Here is a 23,320-nt window from a genome sequence, read left to right on the forward strand (position 1 = left end):
AAGACATGGTTTGGAGCACCATTTTCAAACATGTTACTGCAGCAACGACACCGATGCAAAACACCACCTTAGCCAACCCCTCCTAAAATTTATCCTAAACTATCTATTTCCCCTAAAATTCTTCCTAAAACACCTCTTAATCTATATTGCCATGTGGCAACACTCTCTTCTTCACTAGAGTTCCACTCCAACTCTCTCTCTCATGCTACCAATGGCTCAACCCCCTCCTAAAATTTCTCCTAAACAATTTCTCCCATCCAAAATTCCTCCTAAAACACCTCTTAACCTATATTACAAACCATCTAAAAACCAAAAACGTGGATAAATTAATTAATTAAATTAGTTTGGATAGTTAAATTAATTTGTGAAATATTTTTTATATTTTCAATAATTACTGATATTATTGAATATTATTTAGTAAATATCAACACCCAAACTATAATTTTTCATAATTTTGGTAAATTAAAAATTTTAATTACTAAGAATTACTTGCTGAAATTATCAGTAATTTTTAGAAATTAGTAGTTATTGATATTTTTAGTAATTTTGGACAATTTATTAATATTTAATGATATTATCAAACAATAACTAAAAACTTTCAGTAGTTTTTTAGTGGAAAATTAATTTAAATAAATATAAATTTATTTTTTATATTTTCAGTAATTTTGATGTTTACTATAATTTTAGAGCAATAATTAGTGATCTTGTTAATTTAGTGAAATTTAAATTATAAAACTTTCAATTTTCAAATAAATAATTGAAAATTTTTAATAATTTCCATAAGTATTGGATACTACAATTATAATTACCATAATTAATGGAACTATATTTATGGGTTTGGGGGTGTTATGGGTTTAGGGGATGACCCCAGGGTAGGAATGGCAATGGGCAGGTTCGGGGTGGGGATCATACTCCCCAGATCATACTCCCCATCCTGACCTCGAGTTTTAAATTAATCCCTGTAAAAAATTTTAGCCTACACCCCTAGTCCTTGACAAAGAGGGCTTCCCCATTAGGAACTTGATTCCCTGAATTTTTTAATTGGAAGTTTGTTTTTAGAAAGGTATTTATTTAAAATAAAGGAAAAATTAAAATACAAATAATATTTTAAATATATTTATATATATAAATAATATTATAAATAACATAAATAATATTATATATTTATTATAATATATATACACATATATTTAATATATATAATCAGGGTTGGGGTAGGGTGTGGACTTCACTCCCCCGTCCCCAATCAGGCATTCCCATTAATTCCATCCCCACTTTGTCCCTGCTAAGGCAATCTCCATCCCATACCCACTTGATCGGGGAGGCCGGTTGTGTAGCTCTATGGAATAATAAGTTTTAAGTCCGATTTCGTGCATCACACGGGACCAGCTAGTATATGACAAAATACTTGCATTCATACTGATTGAAGAAACCACACGAGTTGTGGTTTTCATTTGAGGGTTTTTGGAATAAAGAGAAAAATATGAAAATAGAATGATAAAGAAAAAGAGTGGAATCTTTGAGTGAATTTACCTTGCTCGTTGCAAAGGCCCTTATAGCCGATACAGAATTTCTAAAACACTATCTTACTAGCTACATTTAATAATAATCCAAGTCACTGCTGCATTAATTCATACACAACATTTTAACTGTCCATTGAGATGATAGTTAGAGAAATGGCTGAGGAACAATTTAAATTACTTGATATATGATATTTTCTTTTGGGAGATGTGAGACAATATACAACAGCATTCAGAGATTTCGGATATGGTTGGTTCATATTTTGTACACAATTTACCTCCTCTGGAAATTCAACCTTCCTATACAGTATGCAAAAAGAGATGCCAAGACAAGAGGAAAGACCAGAAGGACAATGGCCACAAGGGCCAAACGATCATGGTCATACCCATAGTAATCCATTAAGAAGGCAGCCACTGTTTTTGTTTCACCAAATACCAATATCTCCTTGTTTATATCCCCATATTGTGATGTTAAGAGACCGTTCAGTGACCAAGATGTGGGGCAAATATAATACAACCAAATCCACCATTTCGGAATTCGCTGCAAGAAAACCACATATATGGGTCAGTTTCATACATGTTTTGTTGTTCCTACACCAGGTAAGCTTATTCTACAACAGTCAATCTGAATGCATCTTAACTTGCTTAGATAAATAATTGGCTTAGCGGTAAGCATTTTTTTTCTCAGGAGTTGGGTGACCCATTTGCAATTGAAAGTGGCTCAGTAAATGCAATTCTTTGGATGAAATGTAGTGTAGCCTTCTTGACCAAGGTTTGTTTTTTCTACATAGAGACTGAAAAGTGGCTACTTGGTAAAGGGGACTCTTATATTGGAAAGGACCTCCTTTGAGGCTCAGACATCAGTTTGTATTGTCATGTATCTGATCTGAGTCTAGTGGTGGAATGTCTGTCTTCCCCGCACCCACATTCACACACACATAAAGAACCAAAAAACAACATGAGAAAAATACTGAATAGTTATTGCTTTCCTATTTGTTATTTCCATTTTACAGGACTTATGCATCATATAAATATATGTAAGTTTCTTGGCTGTGGACCTATAGGGTTCGTGAATATTGCCACCCTTACAAGTTGCCACATGTTTCACATTGAAAGCATTAGAACCTACAATTAGACGTGTCCTACAAATGAATGCAGCACTTTACTCCACTATCAAAATGAATGCAACAAATAGGAATAATTACCAGTGTGGCAAGCTTATTTTTTCCCATTTATCTTCAATCCTCTAAATTATGGACACATGCCAACAATACCTTATTATCAGTTCTGCAACTCTAAACTCAATCTATTGATTTCATTATAGAAAGGTTAATGTGAAAAATAGTCTTTTTTTCACAGGAATCCACACTGTGCAGATACCCATGTAACGGTAGGAAGATGACATGAGTAGCTTGAGGCACAAAAAAGGATCAAATGACCACATATATCCATATGAATTTAGTACCCAAGTTAGTGGTTGTCTTACCGGTTTGGGAATCAGAAACCCAGCAAACAAATTGAGCATGGTATAGAAGGCAGAGGACAGTATGGCAGCCACTTGAACATTTGGTGTCAATGCCATCATCAGCATTCCAAGATAATTGAAGTAGACCAAGTTACAAAACATGGCATAAAAATACCAGAATATCTTATAGGCTGACGAGTAGTATCCAATCATTGGATATGTAATAATCACAAACAGAAATGTTTGAGCGAACACGTAGGGAAGCTCGACTGTCACCTGCAAAAACAAGTTGTCAGTTTGCCTAAGCTGAAAATATAGGAAATACTAAATATATAATAACCTGAGATGTTTGGACAAAGTATCAAGTAGACTTCAAAAGATCAACAACAGAGTTTAGAACAATAAATAATAAGTTCTTCTTGGTATAAGGTTGAAAAATTTCTAAACAATTACAAACAACAGAAATATTAAGAGAGGAATACAAAATGCATGAAAACTAATACATTCCTTAAATGAAATAGAGTAGAAATCCATGGGAAAATCTCTTAATTGAATACTGCAGAAGTAAAACCACCTTCCTTTATCTTTTCCAACTCTCAAAAATAAAAGGTCCAGAAAGAAGACAAATCAGCACAAGTTAATCAAATTGTTCAGTGACCTAGTGAATCTAACTGAATCTAAATGCAGTTTTGGAAAACTCATGTTTCTTATTGAATATGGTATACTCCATGAGTGGAATATTCCATGAGTTTTTGAGAGAGAATTTTGACCTGTGCAAAGGAATAGGCCCATGAAGAATACATTCCTGCAAATTTTTCCCGGTACAAAACAGTGCGTTCTATGGAAATAAATGGCAAAACTGATGAACAGTTGTTAATGCCCAAGAAAATCACAGCAGCGAACATCGAACCAAGTATAATGAACAAGTCCTGTTGGTTATTTCTTCAAAAAAAGAAAAGTAATATGTCAGTTAATGGAAGAAAGTCTTGCTTACCATTTGAAACATAGAAGAAAAAAGTGTTACATATTTAGGGATTAGAATCTGAATAGTCCTAGAGCATTTCTTTCTCCCCCTAGAGATAGTACTTACTCTTTCCAAATGAAGCAAATCAATGAACACATCCATTTGCAAGTAGGACTATATTTTACAAATTCTTTTAATTTTTTTCATCGTGTTTACTACAACATGCTTTTGAAGGAGCTTGATCTGCCCTTGCATAAACCAACAATAATCTAGGAATAACATACCAATAAAGTGGTCTACATGTTTTTTACTGGAATTCATCAATTGATACAACCCAACTAATAGATATTTTAAATAATAAATCGAATAAATAAAGTGATCCTAAGCATTTAACTTATATATAACTCATCCAACAAAAATGTGAAATATAAGAAAAATGGGATATATCAGATGGTTAATACATTGGCAGAGGTTGAGAGCAAGGACATCCAATATCTTTTATATGGGACCCATTGCATGAAGGCCCTCTGATCTTTATTGTTACCAGGTTCACTAATACATCCTTGTCTATTACTCTTATAATGTCTTGAATATCCTCTATTTGTAACATTCATAAAGTTTAAATGGCTTACATCTTCTGCCCTTGATTCCAAAACAGAACTCCAAACACCAGAGATGAGATAAACATATGCATTAGTCGCATAAAGTTGTATTCAGGACTTCTCCAATAGGACAAGTGTTGTTTCCACAAGCAAGCTCTGAACTGCCCCCAACCATTCTGTGGAAAACGGGTAGAAAAATGCAAGTCCTTTGAACCAGGAGGTGGAATGCTTAATTGCTTCACTAGTTCTTTGTTGTCCCTGCAATCAGAACACAATAGAAAATGCCCATAAACCATAACCATGGTTTTAAGAAAATCATATCTTGTATCATGCATCGATAGAAATTTCATGACGATTGAAAACTTTAGTTTTAACTTTTAACTTGCCCAAGAAAACTATGTAAAATATAAGAGAGTTACATGAAATTTTGTTAAAGTTCCTATATTTTAGGTGTTCTAATTGTATTAAAGGTTGGAATAATTTTATTTATTTATAATAAAAAAGGAAGGTTGGCTGGGAAGATTTTCTGGTCATGGTCTGTCCCTATGTCTAATTGGAAACTGTTGTCACAGGATAAAAATTTTGGGAAGGATTTGAAGGAAGAGTTTGTTTGCTTGGGAAAAGTTATAGAATTTAAGAGACCAGGCCCACCCCTTTAAGGCTCTCCTAAGAAGCGCCCTCCTTGCAAGATGACACTCCTGGTGCTCAGTTTACTAAGTTTAAGTTGTCTTTTCTGTTTTATCAGTATTATTTTGCTTCTGTGTTACTGCTTCTTTTGTTGGGTCTCTTGGTAGTTGTTCAGTCTATGCGTCGGTTTCTTGTAATCTGAGCATTCCTCAATGAAAGTTAGTTTTGGCTTCAACAAAATAAAAGTAAGAAGAAATCATGACAAACCTAGAAAAGGAAATGGAGAAATCTAAAACAATCCCTTTATTTTAAATCAATGATCATACTATGATGTAAAGAAAAGTTTGAAATATGGTTTCCTTTCATTTTAGATCTGCTAAATTAGTTTTATTTGAGGATTTCCTTTTTCTACTTATCCTTTTCTGGTTAAATCCGCTCAGAAGAAAAACATCATAAATGCAAAAAAGAAGAAGAAAAATAAATAATTTCTTTTATTTAAACCAAGGATCATGCCATGACTTTGAAATACAGCTACCCTTCAGCTTTTGTATTTTCCTAAAAATTTTCACTTGAGGGATTTATTCATCTTTTTTTTTTTTTTTACTTTTCTCTTTTTGGCTAAATCTAGTCAAGTTTTATAGGTCTAGATTTTGAAGAAAAGTATTATCTGAAGAATTATTTTAACATGATTAATTTATTGAGAAATGATTAGGGCACACTCCACATTAAAAAAAAAACACGAGAATCTCCAATGAAAAGGCAAAGAATACCTCTATTTACAAGGAAAATAATTATTAGTTAATGCATAGGGGAAATTGTCTTTTAGAATAAGTATATTTTGATCAATAAGTTGGTTGTGCCACTTTTATAAAAAGAAGTGATGTGCTGAAATTACTTCCCTTTATTTTCATTCTGAATTTGAATCACTTTTTTATAGGTTTTGATCTCATATCCTTGAAGAACTTATATTTCATTGCATGCTGCTCATCTTTCCTTTCTGATGAGGGCAGATTTGGCCCTCCAGTAAAATTGTGACACGTGGCACCCCGTGACAACTAGGAAAACACCCAACCAACAAACTTACGAAGTTGGTGACCCACCCGGGCACCTGTCTGGCCGGCCTGGCGCGACCTGCGTGCGGCCTGACGCGCACCTGCGCGGCGTGCGCGCGGCCTGCGCGAACTGCCCGCGGCCTAGCGCGCGGCCTGCGCGAACTGCGCACGGCATGCGCGAACTGCGCACGGCCTGCGCGACCTGGCCGACCTGGACCAGCCTAGCGCATGATCCGACCAAGGCGCCAGCTTGACGACCTGATCTAGACACTGACCCGCCAACTGACACAGGCGCCAACTTGACGACTTGATCTAGACACTGTCCCGTCGACTGACACAGGCGCCGACCTGACGACCTGGCCCAAACACTGACCCGCCAACTGACGCAGGCACCCCTCTGACAACCCGGCCTAGGCGCCAACCTGGCTGCCTGACACAAGCGCCAGCCTGACGACCTCGAGGAGTTCACCACCGTACCCCGGTTCTGATAGGATGCGACGAGTCTTACTGTTTGGAGGCTTTTCACCCACCTAACCCGCGAGGACTCCGGTATATAAAGACCTCACCCCCCAAAGGGGAAGGGGATGGAAAAGAAAGGGAAGTAACCCTGCTCTCTAGCTCTCTCATATTATCTTCAAAGCTCTCTACGATAAGAGTGCTAACTTAAGCATCGGAGAGCCCCCACCAAGAAAGTACCCCCGGGACCTCTGATTCAGTTCTCGCAGGTCCTTCAGCTCCAGCCGCCTACGAAGAGGAGGAAAAGATGCAGTTCTCGGAAGTCCCTCAGCTCCCCTCACCTACAAGGAGGAGGAAGAGATGGAGTTCTCGGAGGTCCCTCAACTCCCGCCACCTACAAGGAGGAGGAAAAGATGGAGTTCTCGGAGGTCCCTTAGCTCCCGCCACCTACAAAGAGGAGGAAAAGATGGAGTTCTCGCAGGTCTCTCAGCTCCCGCCACCTACAAAGAGGAGGAAAAGATGAAGTTCTCGTAGGTCCCTCATCTCCCGCAGCCTACAAAGGAAAGAAGACCACCTCATGCTGAGGGCAGTCGGATTGCGCCGCACCAGGGAGCTCCAACATTCTCTAAGGCATCGACCGCCTAGTAGGGAGTTCGCCAGGCAGTTCGCCCCCAGGCAGTTCGTCCCCAGGCAGTTCGCCACCAGGGAGTTAGCCACCAGGCAGTTCGCCCCCAGGCGGTTCGCCCCCAGGCAGTTCGCCCCCAGGCAGTTTGCCACCAAGGCAGTTCGCCCCCAGGTAGTTCGCCACCAAGGCAGTTCGCCCCTAAGTAGTTTGCCACCAGGGAGTTCGCCACCAGGCAATTCGCCCCCAGGCAGTTCACCTCCAGGCAGTTCGCCACCAAGGCAGTTCGCCCCCAGGCAGTTCGCCCCCAGACAATTCGCCACCAAGGCAGTTCGCCCCCAGGCAGTTCGTCACCAGGGAGTTCGTCACCAGGCAGTTCGCCCCCAGGCAGTTCGCCACCAAGGCAGTTCGCCCCTAGGCAGTTCGCTCCCAGGCAGTTCGCCACTAAGGCAGTTCGCCCCCAGGCAGTTCGCCACCAGGGAGTTCGTCACCAGGCAGTTCGCCACCAAGGCAGTTCGCCACCAAGCAGTTAGTTACCAAGCAGTTCTCCCCCAGGGAGTTCGCCACCAAGTAGCTCGTCACTAAGGCACGCCACCACCGGGTCGAATAACGAGGTACTTTGCCAAAAAATTTTACATCACAAAACATTGGTACGTGGCCGAAAACGGTTACATCACTTTCTATTTTTGCAAATACTGATCCATGCAGATTTCATGTGGCATTTGATAACTAGTTATCAATCCTTAATTTGTGATTGTGAAAGCTTCAATTTCCCCATATTTTTGTTTTGATTCTCTTGGTGCTAGAGTAGATCTGAAGATGTTCAATACTTATTAGGAAACCAATTCTTCAGCCTTTGGTTTCCTGTTTCCATCTTTGTTATGTATCGCAACATTAATGCATGACACTTTCATTTTCTTGTTTTGTGCTCTTCTTTACATGGAGTTTTTTTTGCAATATTTAATTATTTATTCAATCACTAAATCTAACTAATAAATCACTAGCTAAATGTTAAATCAAATCGGATGGTTCAAATTCAAACAATCCAAAAGGAAGAAAATTTTCAGGACCTTTTCCAAGAAGGTGCACAAGATGTAATTCATCACAGTTATATCATCCAAATCATCTGACAATTATATAATATTCTAGGTAGGAAATTAATTAGATTGACCATAATCAGTAAGCAACTAAGCACATGCACCACCATACCAGATAAACGTTGTGCTTATAATACAATACTACAATATCATCGCATAATTTCCCCTTATGCATTGCTGTAGGAATTAATAGCTTGTAGTTATACTCACACATAAAATACCGACTCCTTATAAAGTTGGGAAAAGTCTACAGAAAGTTCTGCTTCTGCAGATGAAGAAGTGACCTCCAGCATCCACGTTGCTGGATTATAGTTGTCTTCAATCTTTGGCACCCCTGGGATACTCTATTAGAAAAATAGAGGAAGCAAAATCAAGATGTTCTGACAATTAATTCGATAAAAATAAGGTTAAATTATATCAAAACTGAATGATGGTGAAAATAAAATCCCAAAATTTGTAAGTATTGTCATTTCAAACTTACCTCAAAATATTCAATAACCCTACTTGAATGCTGACCTAATGGTCCAGAGTAGATTATGCTTCCACCAGCTTTCATTAAAATCAACTGCAAGAAGAGAAAACTGTGCATTGGAGTGGTGACCAATGTATTTAAATGACACTACAGTGTCGGATATAAAGAAAAATGAAAAGATAGAAAATGGTGACACCATGTCTACTTTTCAAGTTCCAACAGAGTTGATCAAATCACAGTATTATAAACGTGACATGAAGCATATAGATAGCATATTCAGATACCCGATCAATGGAACTCCCAAAAGATGCAACTCAAATTGTGCAAAAGAATTTTGTAACTTCTGCATGAAAAATCATATACTACTCAAGAAGCACCACAGATGCTGCTTCCATAAATGGTTCCGACTCCTTAGGTGGACAATCAAGAAGAAACCTCATGGATATTAAGAAATCTATTAAGCATTTCTGCGGATGGAAAAAGGTGGCCCTCTATTGAATGGGGAAAAGCCAATATGCAGCTCAACTAAACACTAAACAAAAGATCCTAACTCTCCAATATTGAGTTAAAGCTTGAGAATCTTAAAGAAGGATAGATAGTCGAAAAGTATTTGTTGTTATTGACAGAATACAAGTGAAAGGACCAAATTTGTGGTGAAATCTCGGGTTGTCAAGCATGAGAAAGCGGTTTCAAGTCTGAGAGTGGCTATTTCATGCAAAAAATGCCAGTAGTGAATATTACAGTAGTGAATATTACAGCACATCATATGTTTCAAATGTAATTTTTATCTTCAGAATTCACAATAGAAATGGTGGATTTTACCTCATCAAATGCCTCAAAGATATCAATACTTGGTTGGTGAATAGTGCAAACAATTGTTCTTCCTGTATTGACAACATTCTTAACTGTCCGCATTACAATCGCAGCAGCTCTTGCATCCAAGCCTGAAGTAGGTTCATCCATGAAGATAATAGATGGATTGGCAACAAGCTCCACAGCTATGGTAAGACGTTTGCGTTGCTCAGTTGATAGACCACTAATACCAGGTATTCCTACTAAAGCATCTTTAATTTCATCAAGTTCAATGGCTTCAAGGACTTCATTTACAAATTCCTGCAAAAAACATGGTCCACACCAGTTTTACTATAAGGTTGTCTCAAAGATACCTTCAGAAAGAAAAAAGTTCACTTCTTGATTAAGGAATCTTTACAGCTTTAGTATTTGAATCAATTTCAGGTGGGAGCCGCAGCCAAGCAGAATATATTACGGATTCTTCTACGGTTATTTGTGGAGAATGTATATCAGTCTGCTCACAGTAACCTGATATCCGAGCAAATGTCTCTTGCACCTTGGGATTTCCACCAATTCTTATTTCTCCTTCAATAGTACCACTGGTTTTCCTTCCAGAAAGAACATCCATCAGAGTTGTTTTCCCAGCTCCACTGACACCCATCAATGCTGTGAGAACACCAGGCCTGAAAGCACCTGTAATATCACAAAGAAGTTGGAGCTTCTTCTCTGTGAAACCATGCTCTCTCATTTCCTGAGACCAAAATGATTGAAGGCTTATTCAATTCATCTGATCTGGTTTCTTCCTATATTTGACACATTATTCAAATTAAGTGCAAAAAGAAAAGTTGTTTTAACATGATTACCACAGGAACGTCAACATAGTACTGTACATCCTGAAATGTTACTGTTAGAGGTTGAAAAGGTAAAACCATCCTTCCTGTAAAATCAGCCATGGGATTCTTAAGTAAGGCAGGAGAATCAAATCTAAGATAATATTCATCATGGTAGAGCAGAAGCTGCCACTTACTCTGCATAAGATTCAATAAAACTATCAAGTTGACTCAACAAAGCCTTGTCCCAACTATATGGGGATTCAAGGATTCAATAAACAATCATGGATATAAAAATTTACATTAGCTTTCAGCTGCATGCTATCCTCCTCCATCAGCTAGGTACCAGCAATGTCAGATTGACAAGAATTCATTTTCTATTAACATTGTCAACAATAAAATAGATAATAAGGGAACTGATCTCACCTTTTTTAGGTTCTGATGTGGTTATAGAAGGAATATCAGTGGGGTCTTCCTCAACATATGCACCAATGATTGAATATTCTGTTCCTTGTATTTGAGAGAGTTTTTCATATGAAATAAAAGACCGAGAGGTTGGAGCTGGACGTGTATCGAAGGCAAGTAGGTTACCATGTACAAATATATTGTTTTCTTAATAGTCATATGAAGCAACAAAAGATGAACTTACGCTTTAGAAACGTTAAGGCCATGGTAAATCCAATGTTGAAAAGAATACAAAATCCAAATAAGGCACCAAGTGATATCCAATAAAAGTATCCATTGAAGTTTAATCCACGGCTTTCAAGTAATTGTTCCCCTATAGTTGTGTTTGTGGATGACATCTATAAAGAGAAAACAGAGAGGGAAATTACTGAAGCATGAATGACCAACAATTTCATTGTATTCAGACAAACCTAACTATGGGTAAAACCAAGATTTGTTTTTTGGAAAATATATAAGATTATATGCCATACAGTTACGTGTACCTGTAAGATAAATATCTATATATTTACTCATTCCATCCAAGATATATCTATGTATTCAGAACGACCAAATGATCATATCCTATAATCTTATGTACTTTTGAAATGTTTGATAAACATATGGTGGAATTAAATGAAAATGAGAAAGATCCATCAATAAGATGATTCGAGTCATTTGACATCTTAGTATGCCAACTCCAACATAGATCTGATTTAACAATGCATCAAAGAAGTGGGCCCAATCATTTTCATGTATGCAGTGGACATCCATAGAACATTGGCAATAACATCGCTATAATGTAACAGTAAGCTACCTAAGTTGCCTCAATCGCAAAAGTTATCGCATTGGGCAGTTTGATGCTCACCTTTAGCCATCGTGGAGCATGGAATTCATTTACAGTTATCCCTATTTCACCATATGTCAATGGGGAAACCCAGAATCCCCACTTCAACCAAGCAGGCATAGAGGCTGCATCCATAAAACCATTAAGTAAATCCATTCGAGAACTTAGTCTGGAGGTAATAAGTAAAGATGCCACCTTACATTTTGGGATAATGAAACCACCAAATAAAAAGACAAATAATAATGAAAAACTGCCAGCTGTCATAGCAGAAACCACAGTCTGGAAGACTGAGGCAACAAAACGGAACATTGATATCGATGTTAGATGCACAGCGAATAGTAGAAGGAACTGGAAGAAGAACCTAAGAAACATAAAAATAGAAATACATTAGTCCAAAATGATATGCAAGATCTGTATCCAAAATTATCTTACAGTATTCTGAAGAGAGTATCAAGCATACATGCAATAAAAGTACATGACCTTCCAAACATGTACCGAATCTACTGATACCTAGAAACATCTGTGCAGGAAGGGTTTGAACCCACACACTCAAGGTATCCACTCTTATAAAAACAGGACTATTATATTCTGAGACCCATTTATCAACTTATTCCTCTTAATTTATCAAAAAAATAATCAACTATTTCCTCTCATCTTTTTCCAAGGTAATCGATACATAAGATGTTACAGACATCCAACTTTTAACTTCTTTACTTGTTGATTATCTTTTCTTATTATTTATTTTCTTTTTTTTGGGAGGGGGGATATAAGACCCTTCAGTTATGCTACATTGAAATGTGGATCCCATCATATTGAACCTATACCACTTCTACCACATGCTATTATTTGAGTCTACAGTCTACCTAAATTGTGTTTGATTCATCTACTGAAATTTGGGCTTCAACATGACACACCTTCTGATCTCAGGACTGTATCCAATGACAAAGTAAGTAAGGGATGTCCAAACCAAGGACTCAGTTAAAGAAAGTGGAATCTTCAGAACAGCGGCTGGGATAGCATAAGCCCAAGCTGGATAAAAATACAGAGCTTTCTGCTTGTGAAAAACAGCAAGTCTTGTAACGGTCATGAATAACTCTGGAAATCCATCAACAAGAAGTATGACAAGTGCATAAAATAGAGAGCCCATGTAGTAATTTGCATGGACCACATCAACATCCATTCGAGTCCGCAGAAAAACAGTCATTGTGATGCTTGCAATGATAACAAGCTGTAAGAGGATGTGAAGATGCTGTTAGCTTTTCCAATGCCTTAACACAATGTATTAATATTATTGATAAGAATGACAAAATACCTAATGTAATGGTAGCTACCTGAGTTGTTTTGAACACATATATAAAAGAGTTCCTCCTCATGAGAAGAAATTCCCTTGTCATGCAAGCTCTAAAGAGTTCCCATTTAGTTAGGGAGTACACTCTAAAGGATAATGCACTCTTGTGGCTCTGGGACTTATCGTATGGCTTCAAGAGATCCTTTTCTAGATTCTGTCCTATATGGTATTCCTTGAACTTTCTAGAGAATTCATCGACAGAAACGAATCTATAAGGTAGCTCTATATGTTTCCAATATTGTGCTTGATCCTTTCGAGAGATAACCTGAAAATAAGTGGAAAAATCAAATAGCTTCACCTTGAAAAGGTAAATCAAACAACAACACCACCAACAACAAAAAGAACACCAAGAGTCATTGATTGTGCCTATGTGATTAAAATGAATTCCTTTTCAAACAAACATGGAAGCTCCAATGATTTTAACATGGGTTTTCCAACAACCACCCCAATCAAACAAAATATGAGATTGCAAATAGGGGTCATAATTTAAGTTTCACTAAACATAAAATGATATATTCTTATATATGCATTCATATGGCCTTCATATTCCTTGCGGCATATGGTCAACACAATTACAAAATAAGTAGAGTCAAGCATAACCTCCAAATTGAATGCTCCTCTCCTTAGAATACATGTATATTCCTTTCATTCTAGCTTTCTCAAAAGATGGAAACAGATTGCAGATTCAATGGATCCCTAGAGAGCTGAACTCTACAGCTAAAATTGGTAGGGCATTTTTGTATAGTGATATCTTTATGCTTGATTAGTTTTTCTTTGTAGTAGCTAAAGTTGTCTGTTCACTGATCTAGTAGAGAGAAAGAGAGTGAGAGAGAAGAATAAGCCACCCTGCACCTCTTGGAGGAAGTCAGCAGCCCCTTTTCTTTCTGGACACCTAAATCCACAATCTTCAAAGAACTCGAGAACATGATTGCGTGAACCATGGTATACAATCTTCCCTTCTGCCATCAAAACAATATCATCAAAGAGATCGTAGGTCTCTGGTGCTGGCTGAAGAAGTGAAATCAATGCTGTAGCATCTGTGATATGCACTAGATGTTGAAGACAGGTAATAATTTGAAATGTGGTGGAACTATCTAAGCCAGTTGATATTTCATCCATAAACAGAGTTTTGTTGGACCCACAGTCATCTCCCCTACATGATAGGATTTGAGGGGGACATCAATTAGAATGCTGATAATAAATTCAAGGATATGAAACTGAAAAATAAAGCAGCACTTAAACAAGGTTTTTCACCATACACCCCTACATAGTATAAAACTGGCAAGGCTCAGGATCCTACCAAACTAAAACCATTGTTGAATAAACTGGAAACGCTATTTTTTACTAAATTATAGCAACCCATTTTATGACACACTACCTGTTGTCAGTCTCTTCTTTTGACCACCTGATATGCCTCTTCTCATAGCATCTCCAACCAATGTGTCAGCGCATATATCAAGTCCAATGATCTGAGAAGCATTGGTATGGGAGAAAAATCATTGCAAACATAGCAGTAGTAGACATATGGGTTAACCAAGAAGAAGCATCATGTCATCTCTATTGAAGACAACTACCTTTAAGATGTAGTCTGTTTGAAGGCTTTTCTCAAGGCCATCAACCGAAATTGCCTGTTAAACAGTATATACCATAGTTACCAACATAGGAACATAACAGGCTATCTAATCATATAAAAATAACGGATGAGATCATGTTGCACATGATTTCTCCTCACTTGTTCACAAGCAGACAAATAGACAACAAGAACTGTAAACATGCTTAAGTATTTTCTTAGCTAAAGTCCTAGGGTGTTTTTCCTTGTGGTTGGGAATTAGAGAAATGTTAAAAGTTCCAATAAAAGATGAAAACAAGGGACGTGTCAGTATACCACCATAGAACACAGCGGAGATGCTTTCAATGCACTAAAAGAATCCCAGGATTAGAGACCAAACATGCTCTTCTGCAGATGACGTATACATGCTCATATAGACTTCCATTCTATACAACTCCTCTTGGATTGATTATAGTAAAAACTCTACAGGTCAGATAACCCCAACCATCTGAGGTACGCTCCAATTCAGACTGATCAGAAGTATTAGAAATAATCTGGAGGTTTTTTTTTTTCTAATTCATCAATGTTGCATATCAAACAAGTAGAAGAATTGTGGGCCACCTGCCACAGAATGTGTTGGTCCATCAACTGGATTTTGGTTCAATAAACGTTGGCTTCATGTGAAGGCTACAAATCAAATGGTGTTACAAGTACTTTGGCTCCATCGTGTATAATGACTTCAGTGCCATTAGATCCTCTTAACTTTTTTATTACTTATGCCTGTATATGTTCTCACCAGGTATGTGATAAAACCATTATATCCAATTCTAACATGTTTATCCATAGCAACACTGTTTTTGAGTCTCTTTTAACGTCAGTGAAAACATTTGGCCCTCATGTTGGAAAGCCTTTTACTTGTGTTCATACATATAAGGTTGTAACAGAAAACATGAGCAAGGACAAGCAGATATGCTGATGTAATACCTTCATGTAGGCATCAATATCTGGATCTGGAACAATCCCTGCCTGTTTCTCCCTTCTACTGACCTCCTTCATAATATCTTGACAGATATATGATGGGTTACAGAACAAGTTTTGAACATAGATAGATACGAAATCTACAACCAAACCACTGTAAATATGTGACCAAGGACAGCCTACCTGCTCGGCTTCCAACACCCTGACAGCAAGCTGAGAAATCAAGTGTTTCTCTTACAGTCATCTCAGGAATGTGCAAGTCATGCTGGCTTATATAAGCTGATGTCTTCTGAGGAACAAATTCTTCTAAACTGTAACCATTGTAAGATATTTCACCTGTGACCTAGAAAGTAGTTTAAGAGAGAGAAAAAAAAGCTTTGATAAGAACCAGAATTCACGGTGTTAGTAAAAATAAGGAAAATCAGCTTAAATATTCAATTTTTACTTAAAATTTGTGTATTCATTTTCGTTTTAACTTCATCATTCCCTGCAGAAAAACTTGACTATATGTACGTATTGGAGTGCTTTGTGCATACAAGTTCAAGAATGTAACCTAAGCCCCCTTTTATATGCGGCATTCTTGGCTGACATTATGAACAGATTGAAACCAAACTTGTTTCATTTTAATACAAATAATGAAGCCTTTTGCAAGTGTTTATTGGAAAATATAAGCAAGTCTAATTGAATTTTAGAACAATAAACATGATCTACCCAACTCAATCAATTCAGCTTGTCATTACCATTCCTCTCTTAAGAATGCTGTATATAGTTTGTAAATTATTGATTTATTGATCTATGTTCATAACCATATGCATTGTTTATCTGTTATTCTCTAAGTTGTATTTTCACATGGTTTTCATAAGAGGTCAAATGTACAAAACCTTGAGGTTTTGGTCTAATTTCCCTGAAAGTGCCAGCAACAAAGTGGTTTTCCCACATCCTGGAGGGCCAAGCAACAGAGTCATCCTGCAACCCAGACAAGCCTGCATGAGTGTTACTTGGATAATACTATGAATTCTTCTTTTATGGCTTAAGAAAATTCTGAAGGGATGGCATGCTGGAATTCTCTGAAATTCATATGAAATTGAATTATTTACCAGATAATCCTTTTACAATGATGAAAATCTAAGGTACACGCAATGGTAGATTGTAGAAAGAAGTTATAAATAGAGAAGCACTATGACAGTGTTATATGCAGGCAAGTGGGATCTATAGTTTATGTGATTCACTTCACCAAGGGGATATATTAAAACAAAAAACTAGATTGAAATGGACAATCATAACCGTCTTTCTTATTAACCTATCTGACATCTAGAAATATGAGTCGTGGTCTAGAAACAGTCTAAAGAATGGCAAAACTTCTCTTTTGGAACAACAATTTCTTTAACAACAGTTGAGGGGAAAAGGCAATTAGTCCTTAAAGACACCAATAGCCACACGATCATACCCCAGAAAAGTACATATATTTGTGATAATTCCTTTCTAATTATTCACTGAAAGTTAAAGAAGCTTTTCTACCTACCTTCCAGGCCTGATGATGCCACTGACATCTTTGAGGATATTTATCTTGGCTTTTTGATGATTTGAACCTAACATTTTTGAGAAGACCTGTCCAATAGAAGATTCCAATACTTCAGAAAAGCATAAGCATGCAACAACTCAACAAAGTTGCCAAGAACCCCAAAAGAAAAGATGCAAAGAAAATAGATGAATCCATTATTAACATGCCAACTTAATCCAAGTGACAGTGGTTGAACGACCGTGTATACATTAATGATCAAAATGGCTGATGATTACTGCACCATGGTTTGAGCACTGAAGGCTGAAAACCATAGCACTGAAACACACTACACCAGTTAAGGAAATAGTATCCAGTTCTGGGAACATGATATTTTGGCTGGCTGTTCAGATCTGCCTATGGAGCCGTTATTTGACTTTTGTGACATATGAAATCCCAAATCATATTCTTGACGGTGTATCTAGGGACTGGTTTAGCCTTACTCCACCAATTAATGAGAAAATCTATTGTGCATCTATGATAGAGAAGCCTCTGCACTCTATCAGAACTCTCAAATGGAGAGTGGAACAGGCGGAGCCCTGTTCTGTTAGGCCACTACCCAAGCAAGTCATTAGCATACTTGTGTTATGGGCCTTTTCTCCACAAAAGCCTATCCTATTTCAGGCAAATTAATGGCCAGATGATATGGCCAACTCGGAGTGCCCTTCCATCAGCGTTCGGTAACTGCCATATGTCCACTCCAAAGCCCACCCCAGCTTTAGAGGGCAGCATGTTCATGTTTTGGCTACTCAAAAACAAACTTGAAAATTTGCTCATTCAAAAAAAAAAAAAAAAAAAAAGAAAGAAAGAAAAGTCTAGACAAGGAGCTCACAATGACTACATTGCAGCTTGCAGGGGGCTGTTGGGCTTATTAATGGACACATGAAACCCTTTTGGATTTGTTGACGTTTGGTGTGGCTAAGTAATTCAACAGCCTCAATTACACCATCAAAACTGTTACATTTATCTTTTAGTATGAAGGTTGTAAGAGTCACAATTACACCACAAAAAACTGCTACATTTATCTTTTGAGATGAATGTTGTAACAATCACAATTACACCACCAAAAACTGCTACACTTATTGTGACTTCTCCACTTTCCTATTTTCTTCTATAAAAGGGGTGCCCCCTAGGGGTAGTATGTGTATGGAGAGAGAACATTAGAAGACTGAAAAGATTGGGAAAACTTCATCACCATCTTCTGACAAGATCTGCTCCTACTCTGTTTGGATTGTTCTTCTTCTTCTCTGCTACCATTTAGGGTTTCTCTCACACCAGCTCAAAGCAGTCATCTATGCCCTTTTTTGAGTGCTTCAAGGCTTTGTTAAAGGCATTTCGGCACTAGTAAGGTGGTCAGTTTATAGTTCTCTCATCAAGGACATGAATAAACATGTTTTTCTTTCTTCTCCCGTGAATGTAGGTCTCTTTGACTGAACCACGTAAATCTGGTGCCATCTTTACCTTTCTTTTACTCTTATTATTTGCTTTATAATTCACATATTCCTCAATTATTTTTTCTTGTTTGCCATACTAATTAATCGGTAATTCAGAGTTTAATCCTAACAGGATTAATTACAAATTTAACAGTCATGCATCTTCTCTAAACGATCAACCAGTCTGGTGGGGAGACCATGCTCTATATGAATAAACCACAACAAAGTCAACTTGATCTTTTAACTGCAACTAAATCAGAAAACTTTGGATGTTCTATAACCACAACAAAGTCAACTTTGGATCTTTTAATTGCAACCAGTAATCAAGGATATGAAATTAATTACTCATATCATACTTACAGAAATCATGCCTTTAAATGAATTCCAGAGCGTTGGCAGAGGCTTCCCATGAACAACCTGACACTGAGCTTCCACGCAAAGATTTTTATAACTCACCTCCACGGTAGGCAATTTCACGCCAACACTACAAAAATCGAAGATTCAGATTGTTGTTGATGATGATGATGATGTATGTATATATGAATTTGAATTCATCATATTTTTATACAGACAACACACGTATAGGAGTCAGTGGGTGCTTTGAAATCTGAAAGGAAAGGCATAGTTGTTACTTGTCTATTCTTTTCCTGAGTTTCTGCAACAACCGAAGGTTATCGCTCTCAATGTGTTTGATGAGCTTCTCTATGAAAAGGTGTCGTTCCAAAGGTCGAAGCTTGGTCACGTCAACAACCCGTTTCCCAGCTACCCCAGTTCCGTCTTCATGGCCATCGAACAAGGACGACCTCAGCCGCTCAAAAGTGGGTAGTCTCTCGATTGCAGTCCATTGTAAATCATATTCATCATCGCCATCATCCCTTACTGAATTATTCAGAGTTGAGTTGCTTCTGAAACTCGAAGTGTGCAGGCGTCGAAACGAAGATCTCATGCTTCTTCCAATCTCAGCTAACTCGATTCTCAGCGACTCTATCTCATCATTTCCCGCCAACTGAGCCATCTCTTGGAGAGACAGAGTAGCTAGTCAAGCTGAACACTGAGAAAAGGAGGAGGAAGATCTAAAATGTATAAAAATAGCTGGCATTCCCTCTAGGTTGATGAGGTAATGCAATGCGTCATTTTGATGACAGCAAGTAAATGAATGCAATGCTTACTTCTTCTACAAAAGTTTGTCAAACAAATAACTTAACCCTGAATAATTCTTGACATCATCATCTCTCTCTCAGAGTGACAGAGATGCCTCAATTATCATCGCATCAGCTCTCTCTCTCTCTCTCTATCTCTGAGTGAGAGAGATGCCTACCAAAGAGTTCATTATTTACTATTATCATGACATATCCATGCATGTGGTGCATTACATGCCACAAGCACAGATTAGCTTCAAAAACATATAAAAAATTGGGTATCTCTATTACCATCAAAGCAAGAGTCTTGGTCATGCACTCTTGCAATCTGCAATCAACACGTAGCAGAATCTGCATTTTCTTACCATCAAGACGACTATAAATCTATAACATTAATTGTCAGTTTGAACTTTGGGTTTGTTGTATCTTGCCTCCCATTTACGAAAACAGAAGAAAATTAAACCCAATGTCATATTCCTTTTCTTTTCTTCTTTCTTTTTTTTGGTTGGTATAAACCGAGATGTCACATTTGAGTTAGTAATTCCATTTTTTTTAATAATATATATATATATATATACTTCCAATTACCACTTATCAATTGAGCCACCCATTACTCGGCATCTCGAACAAATCAGCTAACGTATCAATTGAGCCGCCCATCATTTAATTGATTTGAATATTATCACAAGTAACAATATGTCACTGGTGGTGGTGGGAACCGGAGGAAGGGGGAGGGGGAATGGATTGGATTATAACATTCAACTAAAAATCGGATTGAATTTGGATCACCTTCGCGATGTATGTACGTGTGTGTATATGTTATATATTATATTTATTTATTTATAAATATGTTTTTATAAAGAACATGTATATATGTATATTAGACGAAAATAATTGAAAAAACATGTATATATAATGTGTTTATGCGATATGAAAATTCACCCAATTAATTAATACTATTGACGAAAATAATTGAAAAAACATGTACATATAATGTGTTTATGCGATATGAAAATTCACCCAATTAATTAATACTATTGTATAATTGCATTTCATACCTACTTCTGGGAGAAAGAACATAATTAACAAAAATTGGTGTTTTATAAGGAGCAGTTGGGAACCTTCATTTTATGCCTGGAGGTTACATATCTGCACACAACACATGCACGATGCATACCAGGGCTGCCAACAGGCACTGAAAATCATTGGGATCTCGCTGTTAAAACATGCATCCATCTTTTTTTGGTTGAAAAAACATGAATCTATTTAGTAATCAAATAAAAGTTGGAATCTGATTATATCTGATATATTAATGCATATATTTATATATAATAAGAAATAATAGAAAATTAGACATCAGTTTTAAATCCAATTCACTCAAAAGTTGAATAGAGGGAGGGTTTTGCATTTTCATGTATGATGAGGGTTTGAATTCTCAAAATAAATCCTCTACAGGTTTTGGGGTGGATATGGATTGGGAGACAGATAGGATTTAGAATTTACAAAACCCTCTCGGAATCTGCCCAATTGCTATCCCTAATTATATATAATATATATACTAAATATACATTATATATATATATATAAATAATTTATAAGTTTTTCTTTATTTTAATGACAATGGAGTACAATCCAAGTAAATTTGATCGGACTAAGAAGTTCAATAATTAGGGGGCCATTTGACAAGTCTTTTTTGAATAATCTTCTGGAAGTTCTCTGATAGTCAAAATATATAGTGAGTTTTTCCATCAAGATTTTGACAGTCTAAAGACCGTTTGATTAAGACATATCTTTCTACATGTCTTTCTGTGCAAAGGTGAATTAAAAAAACCCAAAAAACTCCATTTGAAGCTTCTCGAAAATAACCCAAAACAAATTTCATGTGTATTTTCGATGCAATGTCTTTTGGTGGTTAGATCTCTTATACACCAAATGGGATTTCAGATGCAGCTGAATCCAATCCCATTACCATCTTACATCCAGTTATAGGGCTCCACTCTCTAGCAAGATTGTCAATAATATGGAAATAAAACCCAAAATGAATTGGAATAAGCATTATAACTTAGCATCATGAAGATGCATCAAAACATCGGAAAAGTAACGACAGGCCCAATATTGATTTCTGAATTCCACTGCAGATCTATAAACATTCAAAATGTCAAAAACCCCCACTCTATACACAAATGCCCCCCTTCAATTAGCATCAATTCTGAATTGGCACTTACCCTAACTACACTTTGGCCTAAAAATTCTAGCCCTGGATTGAACCCTCATTCTCCCCCAAAACATCCCATTTGGTTGCCTGACTGTGGTGACCAATGACCACTCAGTTTTTACCCGCTGATGTGGGTGACTCAGACTCGATTCACGAATTCACGTAGCGTAGAGGAGTCCTTACACAATCTATATTCTGTTCAAATTATTCTACGGCGACCTAGCTTAAATCCCAATGTTAGCAAGAACAGTCCCGTAGTAATATGGTGTTTTCATCAATTTACAATCACTAACATGTCCTAATGAAAATTAGACGGTTGTAACCATGGTTTTGAAGACCCTAATGTTTGGAGGTGTTATCTGACGAAGACCCTAATGTTTTGCCTTTTGTCTTCCAGTTGGTCCCAACAGATGCATTTTCATTTTTTGTAGGAGTCCACATTTCCCTACTCACTTTTCCTATCCACTTTTTATTTGTCGTGAATTGCAGTCACATCTCTAACTTATGGCCATGGGTAGGAAAAATGAATAGAAAATTGGGAGTCTTTTTGTAGAATTAAGAAAATAATTGTATAAATTTAAGGTGGATAGCACTAGCTATTGTCTTGTCGTACCCTAAAGTTTTTTATAATTGACTAGTCTACTAGTTCTATTCCTACCATTAATATCCGTTAATGTTCCATGAAAATTCATACACACTGACACCATGTTTTGTATAATTTTTTGTCAAAACCCAATTTTGCCCTTCATCCCTCTCCCCGACGGCAGCTACAGTAAACCACTCTGCAACCATTCTACCCTTGTTTCTCTGCCGCCATCACCACCACTGTCGTCGTCTATATTTGACCACTTTTGCGGTGACTTCTTCAAATTTTCAAAATAAAACAGAGAAGGGAAAGACATGATGGTTCATTAAAACCCTAATCTTTCAAACCCAAACTCCACTCTCTCCATTCTGTGGTGAAGAGAATGCAGAGAAGCTAAAGAAGAGCAAGAACAGAGGAGCCATGGAAATGGAGGTAGAAATGTTCTTTTTCGCCATTGTTGAGCTCAGCTAGAGGCTCATCTGAGCTGAACTTCCCTTGAGTCCAAAAGTGTCTGAACTCCACTAAATTCAATGGTTTTGAGCGACCGCTAGCAGCACCGCCAACACCTGCCGTAGAGATCTTTTGGATTTTCCAGTGACAAAAATTATAAAAATATCAAATCGAAGCTAGTGGACGGTGGAGTTGCAGTAAGAACCCTGTCTCCCATGACAGGGTTGTTGTTGTTGGTTTCCACCATTGTCTCTTCGATGCCTAATCCAACGCAGAC

At 37.3% G+C, this 23,320-nt stretch overlaps 1 pseudogene across 1 annotated transcript; it reads right to left on the minus strand.

The window, feature by feature from the left end:
* Positions 1-1,632: 1,632 nt before the first annotated feature.
* On the minus strand, positions 1,633-19,668 carry LOC148867866 (pleiotropic drug resistance protein 3-like; annotated as a pseudogene). Its single transcript, XR_016109163.1, has 24 exons — positions 19,286-19,668; positions 19,014-19,137; positions 17,185-17,270; positions 16,544-16,628; positions 15,846-16,005; positions 15,669-15,745; positions 14,710-14,763; positions 14,514-14,604; positions 13,988-14,288; positions 13,119-13,400; positions 12,702-13,015; positions 11,988-12,148; positions 11,809-11,912; positions 11,149-11,302; positions 10,926-11,060; positions 10,533-10,606; positions 10,088-10,420; positions 9,700-9,990; positions 8,887-8,970; positions 8,616-8,749; positions 4,582-4,809; positions 3,756-3,927; positions 3,007-3,261; positions 1,633-2,061 (listed from the first exon to the last, which is right to left on the minus strand). The product of XR_016109163.1 is annotated as a pleiotropic drug resistance protein 3-like (transcript).
* Positions 19,669-23,320: the final 3,652 nt, after the last annotated feature.

The sequence above is a fragment of the Nelumbo lutea genome, chromosome 3 (genome assembly GCF_056320005.1).
Source record: "Nelumbo lutea isolate HS-2025 chromosome 3, American lotus-T2T, whole genome shotgun sequence".
Lineage (NCBI taxonomy): Eukaryota > Viridiplantae > Streptophyta > Magnoliopsida > Proteales > Nelumbonaceae > Nelumbo > Nelumbo lutea.